We start from the raw sequence: 27,566 nt of genomic DNA on the forward strand, positions 1-27,566 counted from the left end.
AGCCTATAAAACAAATTTTTATGAGATTAAAATCCAATACATTTCAAACTTAAGAACATAATATTCAAATTGACAATTCATCTTAACATAGAAAACATTTTTTATTTATCCATTCTTCCAAATTTCTTTTGTCACAATTGCCTCACAAAAAAAAAATTTGTTATAATACAAAAAGTCCATATCTTCTCCCATTTTCTTGAAACTTATAACCTTTTTAATTTCCAAAAGGTGCCAAATAATTAAACAAACTTGTAATTTAACCACTCCTTTTTCCTCTACATGCCATAAATAATCATTCCTAAGAAACGTCAACTTGAAGTAATTCCTACGTCACATACCTCTACCTGCCATCACTTTCAAATATAACTTCCTCGCCTTTGTCTTTTCCACCTCAAATCATGGGTTTTAACCACCACATATTTCTTTGAAGAGACTTAACTCACTTACATACAAAAACTATCATTTGAACTAGTCCAACTCCTACCCTTTCAACTAAAATGAACATTTAACAAAAAATTACACCAAAAATTTACCATTAAAAAGATATACCATTAATGAATACTATCCCTCTTCCCTAAATAATACAAGAAATTAAATTAAATAAATAGAATAAGAAAAAAAACTTTCTATGATAAAAAAGTTCACCGTAAATAGTACCTGTCCCTCATATAATATAGTAAATTTAAACATTGTTTCCTGCTTATGGAATTTTGTATTTTATCTAAGCTTTCAATTAACATTTCTCAGGATTTTGAATACAAGGCTTCACATCCCCAATTATTAAAAAAAATGCACCCAAACAGGTACATCTTCTGTGCGGTAACAACCAAACACCTTTTCTCCAAGCTGCATCTTTACACATTATTTTGCTATACTTACTTCTGCCTCATTTTCTCCTAGCATTCCAAGGTAGTCTAAACAGTATTTTTTTTTTTTTTTCAAAAAGAATAACAGATCTAAACATTTTTTTTCCTTGAAAAGTTAGTTTTCATTGCCCCTAAATTTCTAATTGCAATCTCTGCAGCACAATCTGAGTCTCTCATCTTTCCATATCTTAGACAAATGTTCTAAAACAAATGAGTCAACAGGTTTAGAACCTTCAAACTCTAACATTTTAACAGACTCTTCATAATAATCATGTGGGGTCTCAACCCAATCATTTTCCTCCTCCATCAAGATGGCATAAATATTTTGGCTTTCCATACCTGAACTTCTTTCGCCTGTGAAACTTAACTGAAATCTTGTGTCTCTACACAGCTTTTCAACTGCACACTCAAGAGCAACAAGAGATCTCCTTGGTCATGACCCTTTTATTAGTTCGTTTCATCTACTGGTACATACCTATCATAAAATGGAAAAACTGTGTAGAGAGCAAATGTTATGTGTCCGCCTAGAAGTCCAGCTGATTGCACACTGAAGTCCAATAAGCCTGTGCTATCTCATGTGCTTCCGTAATGAACTTGATCGTGATGAAGTAGAATACTGCTGAGAAGCACATAAAAAGTCATCCTCAAGAAGGCTGACATCCCCACCTGTCCCCATCTGTCGTAGACCTGCCTACAAAGAAAATGTATTGGAAATTTAGACAATTTTGGTCTTGTATGGTGGCGGATCTCTGATCAATATGTGAACATTTTCAGCCTACCCCTTTTAAAACACTTGCTGAGATTTTCCCTCATAGCCCTATGCTTCCAAATGAAGTCCCCAGGTCTTGTTCCAAAGCATAGAGCCGATGCATTAGCAGCTTCAAAAATACCACAGTCATTTCCGCCAGTTTGCTCCTGAACGTCTATATGCTCCATAATAATTTCCTTGGATGGAGCAAAAAGCAATAAGGCAACGATCTTGGCAATCTTTATACTAAGTCTAGGACTATGTCTGGAATCATAAACTTGAACACAATTGCTAATATTTATGTTATTTATGTTGGAAAGAGTAAGCCAAAGGAAGTTAAGATTAACTATCTGCACAAATGATGAAGTGGGGGATAGAAAAGAAATTACCACTTATAACAAACTCTTTGTCATCGTGCCTTGATTTGAAGAAAGCTCTGGTCTTAGTCTACTCAAATCATTTTTTGGAACCCATGTAAGACAGTGACAAGCTAACAAGGACAATGTCCTTGCATAATGCATCTGTATGCATACTAATTACCTTGCTGGCACCCGAGTCTCCCTGTTGAACGTCGGGGGGGAAAAAAAAAGAAGAGGAACCAGTGGCTCAATGTGGTGCTGTACGATATGCAAAGGTCACTAGCTCTAGATATCTTTCCCAGTCATTCTGCCTCTCATTTGTGACTTTTGACAGTGATGCCTTGAGTGTTTGGTTAAACCGCTCATCTAAGCCATTTGTATGTGGGTGGTATGCAGCTGTGATCTTATGCTTGATACCCCACTCTTTCAGAAGGTAATCTATCAGCAACAGAAAAATATTGGATGTAAAAATGGGTAAATAAGTATTTGGACAATTAAATTTTTACATTGGGAGATGTTAAGCTTATCTTTCCAAATATCTGCCTCTATTGATTCAAAGAGCAAGGCTGCGTTCACATGAAAAATCTATTATCTAAAAATCTATTTGTGTTATCTTGTGATCACGGTTTGTGCCCTGAATACCCCGCAGCGTAATTACTGGCAGCGCCAAGAATTAATTATAGCTTCAGAAGTAACTGGCTCACACTGCCCATAATTACGCCGTGGGGTATTCAGGGCTCAGATCGTGAGTTTTTTGTTTTGCTTTCCATATTTTCTCACAATGTCATCAATGGGGCCATGTGCTCCTTGCAGATCTGCTTGCTCTGCCTTTGCTGCTAGTACATGCCCTGCCGTTTCCCAGTGGTATTTTATACTCATTTTTATGTACAGACACAGATGTGTCTGTACATTTTGCCATCACCTGCGTCTGTCGTCGCCGTCCCTGTCGCCGTCGCCATCGCCGTGCACTTTCATCGTTAACACGATAAGTGGAAGACAGTTTTACTTTTTGGCTGTATATTTACAGAGCTGTTGAATATTCATAAAACACAGGTCAATTTCGAAAATCAGCATGTTTAGGCCATTATTGTAGAAGTTATGCTGTTTTTTTCACTTTTCAGCATATATGCAACACTGTAAACACATTTCAAGGAAAACCAATAAGCCTGTTGTCATGAAACTCACAGGAGTAATCGATCTTACTATAACACAGGTCAAGTCGTGTATTGTATAATAAAGTTTCAAAAATGGAAATAAACTCATATCATTGCAGTTTGTCATATTCAATCATTCACTATGTTCAGAATCTCAGAATGGAAGAAATTGGACATTTAATACTGCTCTATTAATATTTTTCCCATCTCATCAATTTTCTTAGTTGATCATATAAAAACGGTAGTAAACTGTTAATTTTGTTTTATGTTAGAAATTGTTAAAACTGGGAAAAAAACATTTCAGAACATTGCTGTCTTGTTTACATTTTGGCATTTTCAAGTTGTGACTTTGAAGTTCCATGGGCCTGAAGACCTTTGCTAGTCACATTTTCTGAATATCCATAATACTAATATTTTATTATTAAAATTGATGGTCATTTTGCTGTGAAACATTATGTAATATTGCATCAAAATTTGAAAAAAAAAACTATTTTGGGCACTGTTCCCATGATGAACATTTAAGGAAAAACATGTCACTTACTGTTCTCAAACTTACAGGAAAGAAACATGGGACTAAAATACAGCTCCAGTAGGCAATGCAGTATGTTTGGTAATTCTTACTGCCAGTTAAACGTTTTTTCTTTGTTTTTGTGAAAATTTAATCTTTCACATATTTTCAAGGTGTGACTGTGAAGTTCCACGGGCTTGAAGACCCATGCTAGTCACATTTTCTGAAAATCCATGATACGTATATTTTATTATTAAAAATTGACCGTCATTATGCTGTTAACCATTATGTAATATGGCATCAGAAAAGAAGAAAACACAATTTTGGGTGCTGCTGCCATGATGACCATTATGGGAAAACCATGTTACTTATGATTGCCAAACTTTCAAAAAAGAAAAACAGGACTAAAATGCAGCCTGAGTTGGAAAAGCAGTCTAATTGGCTTCTTTTTCTGGAAGTTATACATTTTCAAAGTGTGAACTTATTACTTATTTTACTTACATTGGTATTACCTGTTGAGCATAATTAAAATTTGATGTTGAATTTGCAGTTTAACATAATGTACTTTTGCATCAGAATCCACAGTAGCCTATTTTGTGCATAGTTATTTCCTGCTTTTTGTCTGTACATTTGACAGCTTTGCTGCCTTGTTTAAATAATTAATTAACTTGATTTGATATGTTTGCAACAGGAAATGGTTACAATCATAGCAGCAGCTCTATCACTGGCAAAAGTGAAGAGGTCTTTTAGGTTAATGCAGTGTTTCAAGAAAGTGTTCTATACTCACCTTGTTTCAGTTTGATGTACTTGAATGTTTTAACATTGCAACTCTCCCACCACTAGTTGACCAGCAGGGTTGATGACCACTGCACTGGGAGCCCATTTGCAATGGGGACCATATCAAGGAAGTTTGTCTTAACTTTTCCTTTACTATCTGTATACCTAAGATGCAAGTGTTATAGTTTTTGATAATCAAGACAATTCTTCATTAGATTTTCATGAAAGGCAGTCAGATTTCATTTTTATAATAAGTTGATAATATTTTGATCACAAGGGCTTATTCAAGTTATTTTAAACAGTTTTATCTTCACGGCATAAACAGCATTATCAAGTCATTTTTCATAATTACATGACACTATGCCCAACTCCTGTGTGATTCTGATGTCTGTGGCCTCATCAACCATCACACTCCATGCTGGTGTGCCCCTTAGCTCTGTTACCAGGGGTTGTAAAAGGGACTTGTCTATCAACTCGACCATTTCATCAATAATTTTGCAGCTGCAGTAATTGGTATTACTACCCACCTTTAAAAAATTGCTGTACTGATAATTAATAAAAATTATGAATTTATGAAATGATTAAATATGTTGAATATACATCTGAAAATGTTTATTTTTTCCCAAAACTTGTATTGAAATTACCTTGCTTCAAAATAGGTACACCCACAAGTCAGTATTTCTTACCATGTTGATGTATTTCTCTTGTAATTCGGCTGCAATAAATCCTGCCTTTACCATATTAGCTGATTTTCTGTCTGTCATCCTCTTATCAAGTGTATGGACTGTGAGGATCTTTTTGGTGTAGTTTTCCATGAGTGTGTATGTGCAATACTGTGCACTATGTCCAGGTGTGTCATTTCATCTATCACCTATAAAACAAAGATTATTGTTATACCTGAAAGGCTGTAATGGAACCGTCCTGACCTTCTTTTCTGGTAAGTTCCATCTACAGAAGCAGATATTGTGTTAAACTTGACCCCCAACTCTCCCACCACTAGTTGACCAGCAGGGTTGATGACCACTGCACTGGGAGCCCAATTTAAGATTGTTTAAAAACAATGCATTTATCACTGAATAATTACAGTTTTCTTAATCAACAAATGCTTCATTGCTTGTAGATGGTAGGAATCGGGCATTGCAGCATGGCAGTCACCTGTAATGAAAAGCATTCTGAACTTAATTCTACATATATTGTATGGGGCTTAAATTATTCCATGTTATCAGTTAGTTTATTTATAGGTTATAAATAGTACCCTACTGTAACATATATATATATGTACATGCCTGGTGTAACACACGTAGTGCTAAGAAAGGAATATAGAGTCTTGTTGGGGTGATATATGTTGTTATTCTTCTCTTTTGTCTATACCAGTTGTAAAATACTCGTCAACGATGGCGGTTTTAACTGAAATAAAAAATTTAATTAATAAATAAATAAAATACTTAACTACTTTAATACAATAATTACAAAGGGAATAATCTAGAATGCTGTAATTGAGAAATCTGCAATAGCACAATATGGCACAATTTAGGCACCCAACATCTTTGAGACAACTAGCACAATTTGTGCAACATGAGACAGCAGAGAAAGCATGAGGTGCATTATTCCTTCAGAATATCTAACTGAGCATTAAACATGTTTTACTATAAAAATTCTACCACATAAGACAAGGTGTGTCATAAAAACCATTAAATTTCACAGCAAAGAACTAGTACAGTGTAGATAAATCAATTAAAATCAATGTGGGTCAAACTGCTTCTCAGTAAGCATTAAACTCAAAAACAAGCCAAAAACAACAATTCGCTTAACTAAGCGCATCTAAATTTCTCTCTAGTTACAAGAAATGACATTAAAAACAATTTTACTCACATTCCTGGTTGGACAGGGTTCTCAAAGGTTTACACCTGGTTTAAAAACTTCTGGGATTATGAAAACACGTTTTATTCCTCTCAAGAACAGACAAAGGAATGTGTTATGCTAGGAAATTTAAGCCCCCTCCAGGAATGTCATTCAAAGACAATCAAGGGAAACTATTTTCTAGTTAATTCTTTCTGTCAGCTATAGGGGTCAGCACCTTGCAACCTACTTTGATTCAGCTAGCTAAATTTTGCCAGGTGTTACACCTGGTATTGTAACTTTTTATTCAACATATAAAAATACCTCTTTTTGTAACTTTTTCCTAGAGTGCATGTTCTGTTGACTCTCAGGCAAGCTGTTCTATGGTTGAGCCAACCTCTTCACTTCTGTGTTGAATGAAGTTGTATAAGATGGTTGGCAAGTTGACTGTTGATACAAAGTTATTAATCTCTGTGCCACCAACCGATACATGTCTAATGTGCCGATGCGCAACTTAACCGCACGATCGGCAGAGGTATGCTTACCTGAAGTTAGGTGATGTGATTCTGTTGCTAGACAGCTAGCGTAGAGAAACAAGCTGGGCATGTGCAGGTGCTGTTTCCTCTTCCATTACTACACCTAGCTATCCCATTATGAGCATCATTGACAGCCTCTACAATGTTGATGTCTTTATCTTGTAATTCCGTCATGGCAGCAATGAATCCAGCCTTTTCCATATTAGCTGATTTTCTGTCTGTCATTCTCTTATCAAGTGTATGGACTGTGAGGATCTTTTAGGAGACATTGTCCATGAGCGTGTGGGTACAGTATTGTGTCATTTCTGCCATCACCTAAAAAACCAAGGATTAAAATTAAGTTAGTACATTAAAAAACTGTTTTAATGTTTATAAAAAACTGAATAACAATTTTTCAGTTGTACAAAAACAATCTTATTATTATAAGTCATAATTATGTAGAAAATGTAAACTAAAATGAACCTCAGTCTTTGCTTATTTATGTTTATACAAGAAATGCATTGCCTGAACTCATTAAAAATGACATACTAATTTGACACAGCCAATGTTAACAGAACATTTGTTTTTGCTACCATGCATATGAAAATCTTTGCCTACCTAAAACAACATCTTTTTCTCTCATTTCACCCAGCACCTGTCTCTGGTGTTCCTCCCAATACTTGTCAATAGTGGGTATTATGTAAGTCCTACAGATCTCCATGAATTGGTCAGCTGACGGGAATTTTACATTTACCATGTCTGCCCACAAAGACACCTTGTTATAGTTGTTTCTATAGTCAGTATAGCTGCTGACATCAAAAAGTCTCCACTGTGAAGTCTGCAGTGAGATTGTCGTCTTCACTTTGTGTCCTGTCATTGTCTTTGGCTGATTCAGACTCTGCCCTATCAAGGAATGGTTGCACTCAAAGACTCAAAAAAACCATACTACAATTTTTTTGCAATTAGTCCCGGGTTAAACCATTTTTTTCTTAGACTAGTACCCTGATGCTAGTTTCAGGTGCTACCCAGCCACGCCCTCAATCTCAGAATCATTACTAACACTATGCCTCAGGTGTTTTGAGGCTTCTGCCCTTTTCCAGATGGTACATACATGTTCTGTTATCTGAGAACCCTTGTATTCCAACTTTATTGGTGACATCTAGCAATGGCTCTCTACGGTTGACCATGTCTTCCAGAACTTGATCATTATTAAATGTGCATCAAAGGGTGTTTGTATAATCTTGTGAAGCTTTATGTACTGCCAGAAAGAGATTTCAATAGTTGTTGGTAGTTGAAGTAACGAATTAGGATTAGCATGATTTTGTGTGACTGCAGTTACATCTCCCCACTCAGTGGTAACTTTGGGCCACAATGACTTAAAGGGATAATAACTCTTCGTATGAAATCTACATTTCACAATACAAACATTGTGAATAACTCATAGAAATATAATATATTCTGTTTTACCACAAAAAAGGCAGTTATAGCTATTATTCTGATATCTGAGCTTGTCTTTAGACCACGTGACCTCCACTGATGGCTATACTCTGTTAAAATCTCTTAAGAGATTTTAACAAAAAACCAAACTTTTTAGAAAAAAACCAGGGACTAACTTTGAATGTAAAAATGGATTCATTAACCATTGGTAAGTATGGGAAAATTGTTGTTTACTCCAGGAAAATTAATTTTTTGGCCGAAACGAAGAGTTATTATCCCTTTAATAATGATCAAATTCGTACTACAAGTCTACCTCCCATGCTGATTTCTTTTGGACATGATTTTACCTTGGATAGAGGGAGTAGGAGACTTCCCTTGGTACTTGAAATTTCTAGGGCCAAGCAATTTTGCTTGTGATGCCTTTTAAATAGGACAAACATACCCATTATAATAAAGAATAAAAGAATTACTGAAAAGTATACTGTTGGCATCAACTCATGTGTTAGTACATTATACACCTCAGTTTCAAGGCTAGTTGGTGAGCTGGTGGTTGTACTACTTTGGTAAATGAAGACTGGAGCTGGGTTAGCTTTAACATGATTGCTGTGCTTAAAATTTTGATTTTATATGCCAAAGTGCAGAACATAAGATTCCCAAACAAGCAAGAGCCAAAGCAATATAACCTATTACATCATCTAAGGATATCCCACCATCCGGGGGGAGTTCTAAGTCAAAGAGTAGTAAAAGTAAAAGAAATTTAATCTTACCCCTAGTCTCCATCCCACCTTCCAGGCCATCAAGGGCTGGAATTCCAACATACATGTTTACGATGCTCTTCTTGGTTGGACTGAGTCCCTGGGGTGGTGGACCACCTCCAGTAAGGTTTCTGAACTTGTAATGTTGTGGTAATAGATACAAGAAAATTAAGTTTTAAGATCGTACTTGAGTGATACAACACTTGGGTTGCTCTATTGTTCTTCGTTGAGAGTGCTCCATGAAGATTTAAGGGAGTATTCCAGGCAGTGATACGTTAATTTTGCGGGTGATTTATAGTCTCTTAAATCATTGTCCCTTGGGTCATGAACCATACACTTCTCATATTGATTTTTTAAGTAAGGCCTATGTCTCTAGTGTCCAAATGTGTGTGATAGCTTTATCAGCCTGGTAGCTTTTTCTGTGCTATCACACATGTAACAACACCCCTCCAGCAGCTAGTGAACACAAAAGTTTCCAATAAACTTCTGTTGAATCACAAAATTGAATTAGGAGTTATAATTCCTACAAATTAGATAAAAAATAAAGCTGTTAGCAAGATTTTAGGTTATTTTGGATCATCATTAGGGAAACTGTGGGCTAGGATGTGCAAGCAGAGTGAAAATAAGCAATTTTTTCAAACATGGGGGTAGGGATAAAAAAGAATGCTCGTAAATTTAGTTTAACACACAATATACCCATTTAAATTGAGTAAAAGACGAGTTGGATGTAATAATGTAACTAGACTATGATTAGCATGAAACTATCAATCATGGTTCACTTAACAAAGGTCACAAGGTCAAAATAATGCATTATTTCTACACATGTCAGTGCATCGGAGGCCGTTTGCAATATACACATAGTTAGGAAGAGCACATTCCTGAGAACAGGTACAAGCCTGAGTTACCGTCTGACCATCCATCCAGTCAATAATTAGCCTTTGCTGGGAATTTCGTCCGTTAATTTCTATCCTCTGCCAAATGGACTCAGAATCTCTGGGTCATTTTCCAGACATCTCTTCTTTATTGCTGCTTGATAGTTGGCATGCTGTGCGTGTTTAACCAAGCAGCCTTTGCATGATAGCAGTTGGCTTTCTATCTCACCTTGTTTAGCACAAAATGTCCAAGGATTTGTTTTGTCTCTCTGTTTAAAATCTGAGCGTAGGTTTTTTAATTTAGAGGGCCACAAAAAGAATCTATCTCCTCAGTCTTCCTTGTGACTGGGGATGGTACAGCCTGCTGATAATTTATGATAATGTCTGATATTTAGATTTTCTAGAAGCCATTCCACTTTTCCTTTGAATTCGTGTCCTTGGTAAGACTTGACAATGGCAGGATTACCAAACCCACGGAAGAGTCTTGAGATAATTAGGGAAATAGGCTTACTGTGTTTTGACAAACCTCGATATAGTTTGTTAATATTGTTAATCAGTTTTCTCGCCCCAAGCCTTTCGCAGATTTATAAGATTTCTTAATAATTTGCACCATGTCCTTTGGTCATATCACCTCTTTGTTTTCAAATAATGACCTGGCTTCTTTAACGGTGAACTTCTCTTTGTTCCCCAAAAAATTGGTAGTATACTCTCTTCTCATGAATGTTTGTTTCCCAATTTTTTCTTGTGAAAAGTCCCTTCCACCTCTTGTATGTCTCTTCATCTTTATTCATGTTAACTCTTTGGAAGGTGTAGTTGTAGATGAAACAGTGTTAAAATTGCATACACAGTTAACTACAAGATTCAAGTTTTCAATCGTGTCTACATATCATCAAAAATATCCACTCTGTCCTGGCACTGCATGAACTGGCCATGTATGTTATGAAGCTCTTACTATGTATGCATGGATGATATTAATAAACCTGTAAAATCTGACATGTATACTGTTATTTAAGTCTTTAGAGATTCAGCACATATGAATATGATATAATGATATTTATTTCTTTAAAACTGCACTACACTTCCGTCTCAGCTTGTGTTAGCTTGTGGTATTGCCAAGCTAAAAAATTTCTGTATGCAGCATGGCACATGGAGGCATTATCTTCTTCTCCTACGTCCCTGTCATTGTCACGACCCTCGTAATCACCCCTTATGACCCGATAAATATCCAGATAAAAAGGGTTCAAGATATTGAACTCCATAACCTGAAATAATATTAACAAGACCTCTGACTATTGTACTATGCATACCTATAATATATATATTTATGACCATATATGAAATCAATGTTGAATATAAAAAATGAGTAAATCACATTTTTAAATAACCATTGTAGTGAAGGTGTACCACTGTTTGAAGACAATGACTGCTAACTTGTTCCAACACATAGTAACAATGGATAGCTAATTATTTCAATTATTATCATAATGGTATATAAGAGTAAAGGCTTCTTTGCTGCACAGCAACAATTTGTAATCAGAAATATATACAGGGTCCAGGCTTTTGTAGGTCCCAGGATGCTGGCAGCATTTCTTTTCTGGAGCAGTGGGCATTTGTCTACACTTCCCACAGACACACCAGTCTATCTGGTCAGAACATTCAACTTACCTAAAAAAAAACTTTTATCCAATCCCTCACCAAGGGCCTTCAACCTGTCATTTGCAGTTTGCAGCAGCACATGTTTCTTTCCCTCTAAATACTTAAGTATTTGCCCATTTCCTGGCACATTGAATTCTTCTCAGTCCTTGCATCTTTTATGTCAAATTTTAGTTCGTCCTGCATTTTTCTAATTAATCTCATTTCTCTCTCCAAAGCCTATAAATAACAAATCAACATATTCTTCACCAAACAAAATTCACACTCAAAAACCTCCTGATTAGTCCTCTTCAATTTCATACTATCGCAAATTACATACCTCCAATTACAAACCACAAACTTTTTCCGTCTCGTCTGTTACGGGGGGTTGTGGATGTGAGGGGCCTTGTCCACTCTTGTCAACAATTTGGCTCTCTACATCCATAGCCAAGGCTGGACTTCTATCACAGCAGTCTAATACAATTTCTTCTAAGACATCTCTGGACAAGGATGACATCAAGTTCTATTAAAAACAAAAACCAAAACATAAAACAGTGTTTTAATATGTTAATTTTTTTGTTTCAATTGAATGAAATGAATTTATACCTTGTGAAGTTATATACCAACTTTCAATTGCTGTCTTTTTTGTTCTTTTATATGGAGAGCTTCTTGCTGAGAGAGAGCTTTAGGGAGATGGCTGCCGAAAGTTCTCTTCCTTTTGCAGTATACTGTCCTCTTCCTCTCCCTGGGGCCGTGGCAGTTTCTCTGCGTATGGAGGAGCTTGGCACCAGTTCTGTTCTACCACCTCCTCGTCCTCTTTTTGAAGGTTTTCCTCTTTTGGCTATGGAGCGTCTTACTGGGTTTGCACTTGAGGTACTATATTGAAAATAGAAATAAAGGGGAAAAAAACTTGATACAATCATAAGAAGTCTATATTTGTAATCAAAAATAGTTTTCTTTAACCAAAACTTGAGAGTATGATCACTTATTTACCTGCTTGTGATTTAGAAGTAGTAAGCCTTATTATGGCACAAAATAATTAGTACCACCAGCATGTAAGCTGGCGGTACTCATGGTCTTAGTCCCGACCTGTTAGTCTCTTCCTCTTTTTGGAGGTCTTCCTCTTTTAGCTATGGTGCGTCTCACTGGGTTTACACTTGAGGTACTAAATAGAAATAAAGAAAAAAACTTGATACAATCATAACAACACTATATTCGTAATCAAAAAAACATTTTCTTTAACCAAAACTTGAGGGTATGATCACTACTTATTTACCAGCTTGTGATTTAGAAGTAGTAAGCCTTATTATGGCACAAAATAATTAGTACCACCAGCATGTAAGCTGGTGGTACTCATGGTCTTAGTCCCGACCCGTCTCGTACAGCTCCGCTGGCTCCTGCGGCTCTTGAGGCCAAGTATAAGCGTGTACTGTATAAGTGCAACAGCGCATATCTAAAAGAGAGCTCCGGATTCAGTGCTGCAAATTTTGACAAAAGTGAAGCTTCAGTGATTTGTCCCAGTGCTGTCAAGGTTTGTGAACCAGGTTCCAACCATTTCTTTTTCCTCCCTGCATCAGGAGGTAATGTCCATGTATTTTTAGCTATCTCTAGATATCCAATGGTGTTCATTCTGAATATGGTGCATTGCACCCATCCACTTTGAATAAAAAGGCTGTGTAGTTATCAAACACTTACTCTGATTCTGATTTCGACTCTATGTCCCTCAGCTTAATTGGAGGCAGTGGCTTTGAACTTGCTGTAGGAGTACTGGTAGATGTCTGGCATTAGGGGTCCATGTTCACATCGAACCTACCCGTACCCATCCCCAGACATCCACTGGTGGTCATTCTGGAGCATGGGGCATGCCCCCTCCCCCAACTTCAACTGAATGTAGTTTATAATTCTTAATGTGTTAAAAGTTTTTTCAGATAATAATCTCTTAAAGTATATTTTAAGTTTGAACTTAGTTATTTGAAATTTCCTTTTTTTAACATACTAACAAAAATATAGTAAGTGAGAACTTTGTCACTTTGTCTCTGATTTATAAGCAAAAATCCTGGTCTGTAACATCTGAAAATGTTTCTGTTCTTCTTTGCCCTCCAACGTTTGACAACAGGACAAAAGTTGAAGTCCCTTAAAGGTGGCCCTTCTATCATCACTGTGATCAATTCTGAACAATGTTCAGGTGAGAGACGGTTTCTGAGAGGTGTTGTGAGATGGTTCTGAGCAGAAAAAGCCCTCTCACAATCACTGTTTTGTGTTTACATCAAATTTGCAGTGGCGTGGTTACGTAAGAAGGATTTGCTTTTTTTTACAAATTTTTATGTATAGTTCTATAAATATTGAAAGATTCCTATTATATAACTAACTTAAATGGTAAAATTGGTGACTTTGTGAATCAACTTAAGGCTGGACCCATCATTATATATTCATATTCATATATTATGTATTATATTTGAAAATTTTCATTACTGTCACAGAAACAAATCTCTTAAAGTCTATTGTTGCATTATGTTTTATGTTTTGTGTCTGTATATTTTGCCAGCTTTGCTGTCTAGTCTTGTGTTAGAGCTCATCTTATGGTTAGACCAAAGATAATATAGTAAAAGATGTCTGTAGGAATTTTGTAAAAGTAATATGCAGAAAATCATTTCTTTAGAATAAAGATTTTGTCACAAGTGTATTGAAGCTTTATGCTAGTATGTACACTGCTGTAGCAGTTGTAGTCTTTATATTTTAGTCTTTATAAAAGATGAGTATTTATTTCTGTCCCTTACTTTGTTATTTTTCTTTTACATTTTTTAAGTGCAATAGAATTAAAAGACAAGGCATTTTCTTATATTAAATATCCAGACATATTTATTGAGCTTGCCCAAAGTAGTGCTAAACAAATACTAGATAAACAAAGAATGATGACTGTTGTTAATGTCTGTTAGTAGTACCTATTGAATTTCCACTGGGTAATTCTGGAATTGTGTTGAATCAAAGAATGTTTAGTTATTTAACTAAGCTCATTAGTGTGGAATTTTATTTAAGAGAAAGTGGGTCAAAGTTGAGTAGAGGCATAGATTAAGAGAGGTAAAAAAGCGAAATTAAGGACTAAGAAAACTTCAGACTCCTGTAGCTGTTGTTATATTTTCTCTCTCATGCCTCAGTGACATCATACAGTGCCTGGGTAGGGTGCTACACCTGCATGAAAAAACTGATGAAGGATACTTGATAAGTAAATATATTCTGATTTTTTGCCACTAGAGAGTTATTTTCACGCCAACTGTCATATTTAAGATATTTCATTTACACACATAACCCCATCCAGGTAATATGATGTGACTATGTTATTCATCAGTGCAGTGGGGATCATAGTTGGGTGTGTGTGTGTAGTCTCACATGGAAATCACTGAACACACTGTGGACATGATATACAGTGATGATCATAGTTGTATATGTGTCTGTAGTCTCATATGGAAATCACTGAACACACTGTGGACATGATATACAGTGATGATCATAGTTTTATATGTGTCTGTAGTCTCATATGGAAGTCACTGAACACTGTGGACATGATATACAGTGATGAGAGAGAGAACATTTTAAAAGTGGCTAACTAGACTCTTTGCAGTGAATTTTAATATTTTGTTTCCTTATGAAATATGTACAAAGTCCATATAAATTTACATGGGGAATTTTTAATGCACAAATGTAAATAAAAAGCACTGTGCAAATGTTTATGAATACAGTTTCCAAAATTCTTTGGAAATTAAATTGAAAGTCTTCAATGTAGTTTTGTTATTATTTGTCATATTTGTATTATTTTAGGTAATTTTATGATTTTATCAACTATATTCATAACTTTCAAATTTAATGCATTTCTTGAAAATGTATTTGACCTTTGTTTCTCTTAAGAATTATCATTTCAACATTATAATGTATCAACCAACTTTAAATTATGAATAAATATTAAATATTATTATTATTATTACTTGTTGTTTTATATGACTGTGGAAAAATATTTAGGTCTAAGAGCTCAATCCCAATGAAACAACTATCTGTCTAGGTAGATCAAATTCAGGGTGACTCTTGCTGAATGCAATCAGATAAAGAGATTAACACACCACCCCCTGGCTTTGAGTAGAAAACAGAAAATTAATTTTGGTCATTATACAAGTGTGTTATAAATAGAAGGAAGCGTGCCAATCTGTTTGCATAGACCAATAGTTTCATTGGGAGTGAGCCCTACATTGAAGTACTTGTAGACGTCAATGACAAAACTGAGATGATTAAAAAATTGAATGCTTTTTGTGCCACAACATTTGGAGCAAAATATATTCTAACCATTTTGTATCTCTCAGCAGTGATTAAAAAAAATAAAGAGAATAGACAGTAATAGTTTCTAAGTCTAGATCATTCTTTTCTACCAAAAGGGTTTTGTGCAGTTTATCGAACTGGTTTTGAAAATTATAAGATTATATTAAAAGATAATAAGTGAAGCCAATTGAGAGAAGTACGCCATCCCGTATACGGCATAGCAGGCTATGCTAAAAGCCAAAACACGGCTAACAGGGTGCAGCTAATACTGTTGTTCTTATATCCGGACCATAGGCAACCATACCTACTGTACCTACAACTTGACCACCAATTTCGGAAAAAAATCACACCAATGGTCCCCTGTTGAAATTAGAATTTTGACTATCTGAATCATATTTCTAAACCATACCAAATGGCCCTCTAAAATACCAAAATTTTCGGGGCCCTTCGCGGGGGGGGGGGGGGCGGCTTCACATTTGCATTAATTGGCTAAATAAACTCTTACCTTAACTTATCTTGGGTTGAACATTTTGATCCCCTTTTGAATCTGGAAGTCGTTATTGATGAAAATCAAATTAATAGAGGCTGATCTTAATAGACATGAACAAAGCTGTCAACTATTGATAATTCAATATTGATAATTCAAAGAATCTTAATGCCCTATTAACATGTGATGAAATAGGCAGCGCTCTGAAAATTAGAGGAAAGTGCCGGTGTGACAAAACTGAAGGCCCGTGTAATACAGAATCCACCCGCCCTTTAATCACACAGATTTTACTCTCTACACAGATTAATCCTACTCTCTTCCAGGGCCACATATTGATTTTCACTAGATATTAACAGATATGTCTCTCGTTAAATAGATGGCTAATCTCTGTACTCAGCAAAAATGTCAACCAAGTAAAAGTGGAGGGTAGGGTTTCAGAACTGGAGAAACGGATAATTATATCTGGTTTGCGTCCAGAAATATTAAAAAAAGTCTAGTTTTAAAGCATCTTTCAGGTGTTCGAGTGATAAATTTCACTTTGAGTTCTTTTGTGTCAGTTGTAAGAAGCTGGTAGTCAGGGAATGTACAGAGCGGTTCTCTCGCTTGTTACGTATCTTTAAAAGAAAAAAAAACGAAACACTATTTTTCGACAAATCTATTGGGAAGCTTTTGTAAACAAATTTCAGGTATTCATTCCAAAATATCAAATCACGAAGTTAGAGGAGAAACCGGAAGAACTTACATAGAAGAGTGAAAATGCAATTAAAGTTATTTTGTTGTAAAATATTGAAAGACAGCCATTTTCTTAAATATGCATATTTCGATTTAGCTTTAAACTCAAAACCTATATAACCTGAAATCATGAAGCTCTAATTTAAAAAATGAATTTGGAGATTTATGGTTTAAACAGAAATCGTATAAAAGTTAACACTTTCCAGGAACGCATTAGCAGCGGCTTTAAACAAAAATGACACTCTGAACTTGAGGAGACGTCTGAGCTAAGAACCTTTAATTAATTAAAATGTATTCAAATGGGAAAAAATATCTGGATGATGAAAAAAATAGTGGGTGATGAAAAAAAACTTTTTTGCCTTCGCGCCTATAACCTTCACCTTGATACAAGTTGATACACAAACTTGTCTTCACTGGTGTCACAATGAAATCCAGTGAAACAAGCTCCTCTTTGCCACGCCGCTTATATCCTAGGATCGAGACACTTACATGTATGTAGGCCCCCTACTGCTGCATAAAAATTAAAATGTTAGATATACATGTAAAAACCTTAGTCGCCACAATTCTAGTGTTAAATATTCACAGTGCTAGATTAATAGGCGACAGCATGTTTTAATTGGGATGCTTTAATAATAATATCCTCATTCATTTGGGATGAAGGTCTCAAAATGGCTTGTTTGTACACGTACAAGAAGCCGATGGTAGATTGCGTTAAGCCACATCGTGTCTTCTCTAACACAATCCCACGATAGTGATATTATTATGGAAATCAGGTGAGCATTTTGGTGAGAAGTATTCAGATAGGACCAAGGCCAAAAGGAGGAGGAGGAAGCTTCATATGCCACATCACCACAATTTCCACACGTAGACTGAAATTTTGGCACTGAAAACTGATGTAGTTTGTTGTAAGTACTGAATAGATGGTATAAGGCAACATGGACGTTTTATGTTGACAATAATTTATCTAAAATATTTCCCACTTGAGGTGTAATGGCTCTTGTGCATATTTAATTGACATGAATGCCGAAATGAGCTTGAAATTTTAAATAACGTTTTATGCTTCTTTTGCCAGGAGGAAACATTTGCTCATAAAAAGGAAGTGAGAAGATTATTAGAGCCGTCCAAAGGGGTTGGCGCGTTACTCCGTCTTAAACGAAGCAAGAGTACGTAACAGGTAACTATCGGTACATTGGCAGCTCCCAGTTGGAGCCTTTTTCATCTTACGACAGCGGCTTGTACAAATAAATCCTGTTTATTAAAATCAACTGACAATAAACGAACGGTTTTTAGAGATCAGGAAAGAAAACGTGTTTGCTTGGCAGTCTACCTCCCTTGACTTCAATTTTATGATTTCATTGATTTACATTCAGTCCTTAATATTATCTGAAAAATAAATATATTGGGTTTAAAACAAAAAGTTGGGCTAAACATGCCATCGGTCGAATTGCGAATTTATTCAAGATGCTAAATTGGAATAAAGCTAGCGCTATATACCAGTATAATCATTCATTTTCCGTAAATAAAAACCAAGTGGTAATAATGATCACAATAAAATGCCGAATTTCTATCACACTACACACAAAATGAAAACAAATCTGTGTAATGACCTAAACAAGACAAAACCAAACACTTTCTCCTTCCCGGTGCTCATTTTAATTGTTCTTGACTAATGTTTATGTCATCCTACAGAACCGAGATAATTTTAATATTTCTAATCCCGGTCCCCGCATTTACAAAATCCAAAAGTATCATTGCGTTCACTTTTTTAGTTCATTTAAAAGTCATCAAACGAGACTGTCAAATGTTTATATTTATAGACTTTTAATTCTGCGAATATATAGAAGTTCAATCGCTTCAATCTTACTAACAGTCTGTGTACAGAGCAGCGTGATAGTACGGCGGAATTCTGTTTTATTGTGAAATGCACTATGTAAGCAAATATGCAATCTCCATCAAAATACTTCTCGTGGAAGAATATGGTTTAGCAAAGATAGATAAATATAAAGATTAGTATGTTGACGTGTAACAGTGTGTACAGGGTATGCAATTGTAGAGATGTTGTTGTAAAGTGTCATTGTATAGAACGTGTAGGTTCAATATACTGAGTATATATCTCTTGTTATAATATGATCTCTTAGGCTTCGTTCACATGCAATGTCTATTTTCTAAATTCTATTTTCTATTCGCGGCATGTGTTGTGATCACCGTCTGTGCCCTGAATATCCCGTGGCGTAATTACTGGCAGCGCGAGCCAGTTACTATAAGTTACTTTAAGTAACTGGCTCGCGCTGCCAGTAATTACGCGGCGGGATATTCAGGGCACAGACCGTGATCATAAGATAGCGCGAATAGAAAATAGAATTTAGAAAATAGACATTGCATGTGAACGAAGCCTTAATGCATACCGAGATGGATCGTTGTACAGATTATATGTCACTCTATTAAATCCTTAGATATTGCTTCCTGCGTGTGAACCTTGTTTAATTTATTTCATTTTTCATTTAATTTCAGTAACTCGTGACAACCGTCTACGATGAAATTGGATGCACTCCCAGCAAAAACGTGAGATTCGTATTCGCCAGCGCCCGCACCCATGGCAACGTTGTCTTGCGTATAGTCAACTTGCAGGGTTGACGTTTGATAAGCCTGAAAATGTAAAGTTTGTTTGGGTTTGTAATATTCTGCATCAAAACATTTATCAAATGAAGTGCAGTTTTTAACCAGTGCTTTATTCATGAAACTTCATAAAATGGGCTAAATCTAAGCGTCAGTTGTAGTACAGTACTCTATCCGCACGTTTTTATTGTAATTTATATATTTTGCTCATACCCACCAGTACTCGAACCCGAAACGACACTTTAGAAGTTATCCAAAAACAAAGTGTCTGCTGTGAAGATAAAATTAATTGTTGTAGAATTATCACTAAGAGATGTCCAGGTAGAACACTGTGCTAGTACGACCGGTGTCACGAAACTGGGGGTCCGTGTGACAGAAAGGCCGCCCTCCATAAAGTTATAATGGTTAAGGTTAGTTTGACCTATGTGGGTCAATATCTAGGGCGACGCTCACCTGTACAAAGTAATGGGAAGAGGACTCCCTGTTATGGGGGACTTTCTGGTATATGACACCGGTTTTCTGTTTGATTGTAAAATATGTATGAGCAAATATGTAATAAGACGCTTTGTTATGCACTTGAAAATGCATGTTTATTCATATTTTAAAATTGGATACAAATATTGATGTTAATGAAGTTAACTTTAGAAAAGAAAAATACGTTGCGACTCCATTACGTAAAATGCTTACAGGAATCTTTTATTGTGGGTTCATTGGAAGAAATGGACGAGATGTAAATCTACAATAAACTGTAACGCTATGATCCAAATTATGACACTAAAGAATTAATGGAAGTATGAAATTGTAAAATGTGCTCAAGTTATCGCAGAATTGCCCACACGTATTGAAACGGGTCTTTCTAAAACTGGATATTCGGTTATGACGCATGGAGAGAATAAACTTCCTTTGGTTCCCGGTGTTTTGATATACTAGTAGTGCGTCTGATCAGTGATAGACCCATAGTTTTATTGCTGGAAGGGGCTAGAGATGCTTTCGTTTTCAGAATATCAAACCAAGGGTTGCAGATTTTTTTTTTTCGAAATTAATATGTTTTTGTTATAAACTGTAAAAGAAGGAAAATTGACTCTTTGCCTTCATTAAAAAGCGGAAATGTAAATATTCACAAACAGAAAGTTTATTGTAGATTATGTTTCCTTTTGACATCTTTTGTCTATTAAATTGTACATGTAGGACTGGCATTTATTACATCCTTTTACATCTTGAAATTTTGAAAAATCCTTATCAAATTCGTATCGATAACTACAGTTGTCGCAAAGCTCTATTTTGGGGGGTAACGGGTATTCCCTAGTAAGTGAACGGACTTTTGTAGACCGTCAACTTTTGTCAATCCTCTAAAAACACGAAATTAGATATTTATTGAAAAAAAAGCGAAAAGGATTTTTATTTTCTAAAATCTACATACATGTTAATACCTATTCTTATATTTGGCACACTGTAGTTACGTGTATGGTTTGGTCAGTTTTAAAATTAAAATTGCCAATTTACTAACTTCTCGTCTAAAAATCCTTTTTTTTTTGTGATATTTTGTCTATTAAATCAAATATGAAAAATCAAAATTCTATCAGAAAGATGACACTTTGATTGGCTAGACAAAGCGTTTTACAAAAAAAATTGGAAGGTCAGTGTTTTATTTAATGTTGTTCTTGAACTAAATTCTATTTTTCGGTCGTTATTGAAAACACAAGGCCAGATAAGATGCCAGTCCTGCACGTGCTGTTAGGTTATTTTGCGGAGTGTTTCTTGATCAATGAACACCGGAGACCATTGAGTTTATTAACATTTTCTGAGTAAATGGGCTCAGTTATTTTAGGTAAACTGTTTTCTTGCATAAAGTTTTTAATTTTGTTTACATATTATTCTTTAAATGGCTGTGACTGATAAGGTTGTTGTAAACTGACCATGTCTTCATGCTGTTCTTGATTCGCACGACGAGTAAATTTAAGTGTTCACTCAAAATTTTGCCACCAAGATTTAAAGAGAAGAAAAAAAATGGCACAAAATATAAGGTACATATTCATTTATCTATGAGAAAAAGCATTCATCAAATTTACAGAATTTAATGTTTGACTGCTGGTGTTGGTGTTGTGTGCCATCATCAGGATGGTGACATACAGGGTAGAGTAAGTTGTGGGGTCATGAATGTGTACCCGCGTGCGGGGGAAACGCTTACATGAGATCATGTGCATTTTGAATTTTCGAAATCGTTACCACCTTTGAATTTTGATAAAAAATGTCCATCAATGAAATTTTGGATCAGTCAAAAGACCACCAATGTCAACTTTGAACGATAGTTGTAAAATATACCAGGTCAATCTTCAACTTTCTTTTTCAACTCTAGGCAAAAACCTGAGAATTTCATGTTCCGATCTATTACAACTTAGAAAAACGTTTATTATAACAAATATCAGCAATTGCACCTTAGAGATGTATGCGAAAACCGAACATTACGTTTTGGCTCTACATAAGAAGCAATTTTCGAGACAAATATCAAGCGTAAATACAACTATTTACAATTAAATAAGTAGAGGTTCTATGCATTTTGAAAATAGTCCCTCAAGATAAATCATTTTGGCTTATAAAAGTGTTCAAGAACTCTGCAGACCACATAATAGATGTAGTTTCAAAATGTGCAAAATATAACCCACTCATTACCAACTTTCTTTTCTTCTTCAGCTAGACTCGAACCTTTGCTTATCAGTTCCTTGGTCAGCTTTCTTTTTCTGCTGCTTGGTCTGTTGTCTTACCTGTTGAGCCATTGACTCAACTTGCCTTTGCCTGCTTTCGCATGATCCTCTTCTAGTAGTTTAAATTGTTTATTTGGATTTATTTTTGCAAAAGGTAATTTGCTGGGACCTAGAAGCGCCAGGAATCGAACTGGCGACCTTCTGTCTCAGAGGCAAGCGCGTTACCTACTTCTCTAAATGTTCCCACACACCCTCCCCGGGTAGACTTTCTTCTTATAGTAACCAAAGGAAATTTTTAATTGCACCCATTTGTAATTCCAAAGTGCCCGAGCCAGGAATCGAACCCCAACCCCAGGCTACCACTGAGCCATGTAGCCGTCAGTAAAAACACTAAGACATTTTGTACATTCAATAAGATTTTTAATTAAGAACAAAAATTGTTAATAATTATCTATATATTCATTAAACATATACTTAAAAACTTCTTTGTCTTCAGTCTTTTTATTATCATAAAGTTGAAAAGGTTCAAGGATGTAAAAGAAAATTATTGATCTCCGCATAAAGACTCATTCAAAGGTGTAACAGACGTAATATTCTTGTCTATTCGACTTTACAAAGAAACTATCTACTACTCTACTGGTCTAATGTTTGGTCTAATTAATCAAAACATTATTTTCAACTTCTTCACAAAAAAAAAAAACAATGGTGGATCTTACCTCCACCCCCTTCCCCGAGGAGAGTGACACATTTTGGACTCACATCATCAAATCCCCAAAATACACCAGTTTACCCTAAATTTCAACATCTGACCCCTTTAAAATTCTGGATCCCCCAGTGTTTTTCTCTATACAGCAATAAAAATGTATGCAATTTTTATTAATTGCTCTTATGAAAATTGAACGTTTTTGAAAGTCCGATACGTACAGCAGGTTAGTAAAAACGTACATACATGTAGGCCTACTTCTGTTGTTTGACAAAAACGTGAAAATTATCCTACGTACAACACTCAAACCCAACATAGAGGTGCATTTCAGATGTCAAAAAATAAAATTGAATGAATTCAAAGTTGTATTTAATTTTTAAAACATATTTGTGTATAGAACAAAAATCCACAACTGTCTCAATTTTAATTTAATTTTTAATTTTTTACCATGTCTTCACATTGGGTATAGAGCCTAAATTGTAACGTATGTTCCGGTTATCGTATGTTCTGGGTCATTTAATTTTATTTGTTATATCGCGTTCTGATATATTTTGTAGTGATTCAGTCATGGTAAATTATATATATGGCGTAAGGATGTTTTGATAAATATTTAAACTGTAACTAAAGGGTCTTTGCGATATGGCTAATATTATGTAACGTATGTTTCCCCAGAAATACTTGGTGCAATAGATGCAATAAATAATCGGTGCATTTGTGACAGTGTTCCTTTTTGGGGATTGGACGATGAATTTTTTATATTATTCGTGGTCCAGGAGAGTGACACTTTGATACAAACCACTTCATGTGGGGCCCTAAAATAATCAAACATAGTTTGCAATCTATGCACCAAATATTTTAAGAGCATGTCTGTGACTTTATTTGCACCTTGTATTGGGTTTGGGTGCCAGACGTTTACAGCGTTTAGCCCGCTACTGACAATGTAACCGAATTAATACTAAACATTGCACTGGATAATGAAATAGAAGACATTCCATTACAAAATTTATTAAAAATATAGACAACATGTAAACTTAAGAAATCTTTGTTAAAACCCAGGGACATATCACGATATTTTTAATATTTCCTGTAGCCGTTTTCAATTGGAAAATTTTTGTAACAAATGTTTTGCAACCTTCTGTACATAAATTGTTCCAAATACTAGAAAATATCCATTATTTCTCCATCATCTGGTAGATAGAATGAAAGATGCTGGTAAGAGAGAATTGCCGAATGCAGTCATATTTGGAAAATAAAAACAACTTAATCACAAGAATTTGTAAATTCTTCACACTTTACTAGTAAAACAAATAACTGATCATGCTACGCAATTACTGAACAAGACAACAAAATGTTCAAATTTTAAGAGACGATATGTCTTTTTTCTTATCTGAGCATTAAAAGAAAAACACACAATGAACGTCAGTTTTTATACAGCAGCAAAAATTAATATTTGTTTTTGGATAATGTGTCCCTTGGTGATCAAGGTGAACATGCTTAAAATTATGCATAATTTGCTAAACACTTGCTGTCTTGTTGAAGAATACCGTAAACAGTACTTATTCACTGTTGTCGCGGCGACAAACATGAAACTACAATAGTACAGAACATATTTAAATGCATAGAAAAGGATTATCAAAATAAACCATTTTGGTAACTGATGACCCTGCATTCTTAAACAGAATTACGTTTCAAATATACCACATTTTATTTGCAAAAGAAATCAAATTCGTGACGTCATATTGAATAATAAAAAAACACGTTTGGCGAAGAACACGTTTGGACAGAGCCTTTTCAAACTCGTCTCAAACAACATTTCGCGCTTTCAGCTGGCAACCTATGCTTTGAAAAGTTAATATTATAATATGCCAAACAAGAAATCAATACCACTTCGCTTTAGCACACACATTTAATGAATTAAACTTTCAAAATTAAAATTTGTGTAATATTACCATTCGAAATGGAAGTATATTACTATACACCCTTAATACTTAAATTATGTTCTTTACTTCGGAAATCGACGTTTACTACTCTACCTACACCATATTCTTTAATTCCACTACCAACCGCTCACTAAATATCAACATGTCAATAGCCAGACTCTCAGGAGTCATTTCACAGCATTTTCCCCTCTTTGGCCATTTCTCACGGTAAACTTCCACTGCCACTATTATCTCTACCGATGAAGTTCAAAATGTTGAACTTGAAGTGCAACTACATGGATATGTACATTTTCAATCTTTCTGAGACGATGATATGAACTGAAGGAAGAAACGAAATGGTACTTGGGGAAAATGTTGAGGAATGACTAACAGGCTTCAAAATAATTTTTTCAAAAACAAATCACAATAAACTCATCACCAAATGCCTAATACTGATATATTGAAACGTTATACTGATTCGGTCGAAATTACGATATTTACGATATTCGTATACTTAATATCTAGGCCGCCTTCGCTCCACTTCCTGATCACTCAGCACAAAGGCAGTGACGTCTCCTTCCAGGCTGTCCATCCCATTACATTCATGGTAGGGGGAGGTGGCAGGCTGAAGTGACCGCCTTTCCTTTTCAACTATCACCAATATTTTACGGATGGAACTTCATTTGTAATATACAACATTAGAAATACATAGAACGAATTTGGGTTCAGCATATTCCAAAATTAGCCAGAAAAAATTAACCTCAGATCCAAATCAACCCCAAATTCAAAAGACATTATGTAGGTCACTGGCTATCTTGATTTGACGTAATATGGACCTTTGATTTTAATATTTGAGCAGTTTTTGTTATGTTTGACCAACTGGACCGTGCGATAGCGCCATCTGGGGGAAAATGCTAAAATAATGCAAACGAAAACTCGGCACCTGGTTTTTTATTTATAATTTTAGGGACATGGGATGTACAGCGGATTACAATGATTTAATATTTTAATTGCACAATAAGATAAAATTTGATGATTGCAATTCTCTCATACAATGTATATCTTCATATTCTCTTATGAATACATGCGTGAGCGCGTTCTCTGTTGTAAGCAATGCTCCATGATTTACACCATACGATGGGGGATTTGTTATTAATAAAGCAGTAGACATATATAAGAATGACATAAAAGCTACAGGTTATCTTCATACTATGAATGATGTTCACGATCAGCCACCGATCAGCTATGATCAATTATTGAAGCAAAAAAAGAACCGATGGGGGGTTCGAAACATTATCAAGGCCTACATTTGGCAAAACAGATTTTTTTCTAATTTCTCTTATGTGAAATACTTATCTTCATATAGTGTTTATTTCAAAAGTACAGTGTACGTGCAATGAAGCGTCACGCATGCGTTTTGACGGTATTCACCTTATATTTTGTAGATGCACAGCGTGGTGTGCTGCCGAGTCCTTTGGAGCCTGTGGTGTGGGACAACTTGAAGCCAGAATCCATGAACACGATCCCAGAGCTGCGGTTCTCTGTTGCTGGGATTGTGAGCAAACGTTACTGAAACAGACATGGAAACAAAGCGCTGATAAAAATAAAAAAAAATCACCAACCAGTGTGTGTGTGTGTGTGTGTGTGTGTGTGTGTGTGTGTGTACCATCCCTCGTGCACCATGTGTGTACTGACACAAAAGTCATCTATAGCCCAGTCTTCCAGAACTTACTGTAATGAAGTGCAAGACAACTGGCCGCTTATTTTACCCGCGTTTTAAATGTTTGCTTCACTAGCCACACCTGCCACTTAGTACGCCGGGATTTTATTCATTTTACTTGATATTTGGAAAATGATTTCATTTCTCAGCTAAACATGTTTTTTTATTTATTTATTTATTTTATTTTATTTTAACTTCTCAATCTTTCAGTTAATGTGAAGACATTTGGATTGAACAAACTGTTTTAATAAGAGCAATATGCCATAGGCTGCGGTGTTTTGATTTTGCTGCTGTCTCAACCATGATTGTGACGGACTCCACAAATATCACCCCATTGTGTTAGTGAAGACTGAGCGTGAGACAGGGAGGGGGGGGGCGCCGGCTTGTGATGTACGGCAGATGGCATGAACGTGCCTCTCAGTGATGTGGTGGGGTGGGAGGGGGATAACGAGGATGGATGTAGGAGAGAGGAAGGGAGACAAACAAAAATATCAGTTCATTACAACAGTTGATCTCCGACATAAGTTCTAGATACTTGTGTGTAATTTAATCGCCCGCCAAGAAGTACCTGCTTATAATTGAATTAATTTGGTCTTCGGTTCTATTTTCATTAAATTACATTAAAACGTCTCGACTAAACCTATGTTTCACTTTTCTCTCTCCCCTCTCTCTCTCCCCCGTTTTTTTTTTTTTTTTTTTTTTTTTTTTTTTTTTTTTTTTTTTTTTTTACCTCTTAATCTTTTAGCTAACCCAGAATATGGTCTTTGCCACTGTGAAGACATTTCAAATAAACAATCTCTTTTAATTAGCGTAATGTAACACAGGCTGCGGTGTTTTGACTCTGATGCCGTCTCAACCATGATTGTGACGGACTCCACAAATATCACCCAATTGTTTTAGTGAAGACAGAATGTGAGACG

General features: G+C 35.5%; 2 long non-coding RNA genes across 2 annotated transcripts; both read left to right on the top strand.

Moving 5' to 3' along the window:
• Positions 1-80: 80 nt before the first annotated feature.
• LOC147759946 (uncharacterized) lies at positions 81-15,438 on the top strand. The gene is made up of 2 exons (XR_015330976.1): positions 81-12,288; positions 12,578-15,438. It is a non-coding gene; the product is annotated as an uncharacterized LOC147759946 (long non-coding RNA).
• Positions 15,439-17,775: 2,337 nt separating this feature from the next.
• On the top strand, positions 17,776-21,485 carry LOC106166295 (uncharacterized). Its single transcript, XR_001238785.3, has 3 exons — positions 17,776-17,891; positions 18,059-18,160; positions 19,498-21,485. It is a non-coding gene; the product is annotated as an uncharacterized LOC106166295 (long non-coding RNA).
• Positions 21,486-27,566: the final 6,081 nt, after the last annotated feature.

This window comes from Lingula anatina, chromosome 9 (genome assembly GCF_051362555.1).
Source record: "Lingula anatina isolate TDL-2025a chromosome 9, LinAna3.0, whole genome shotgun sequence".
Lineage (NCBI taxonomy): Eukaryota > Metazoa > Brachiopoda > Lingulata > Lingulida > Lingulidae > Lingula > Lingula anatina.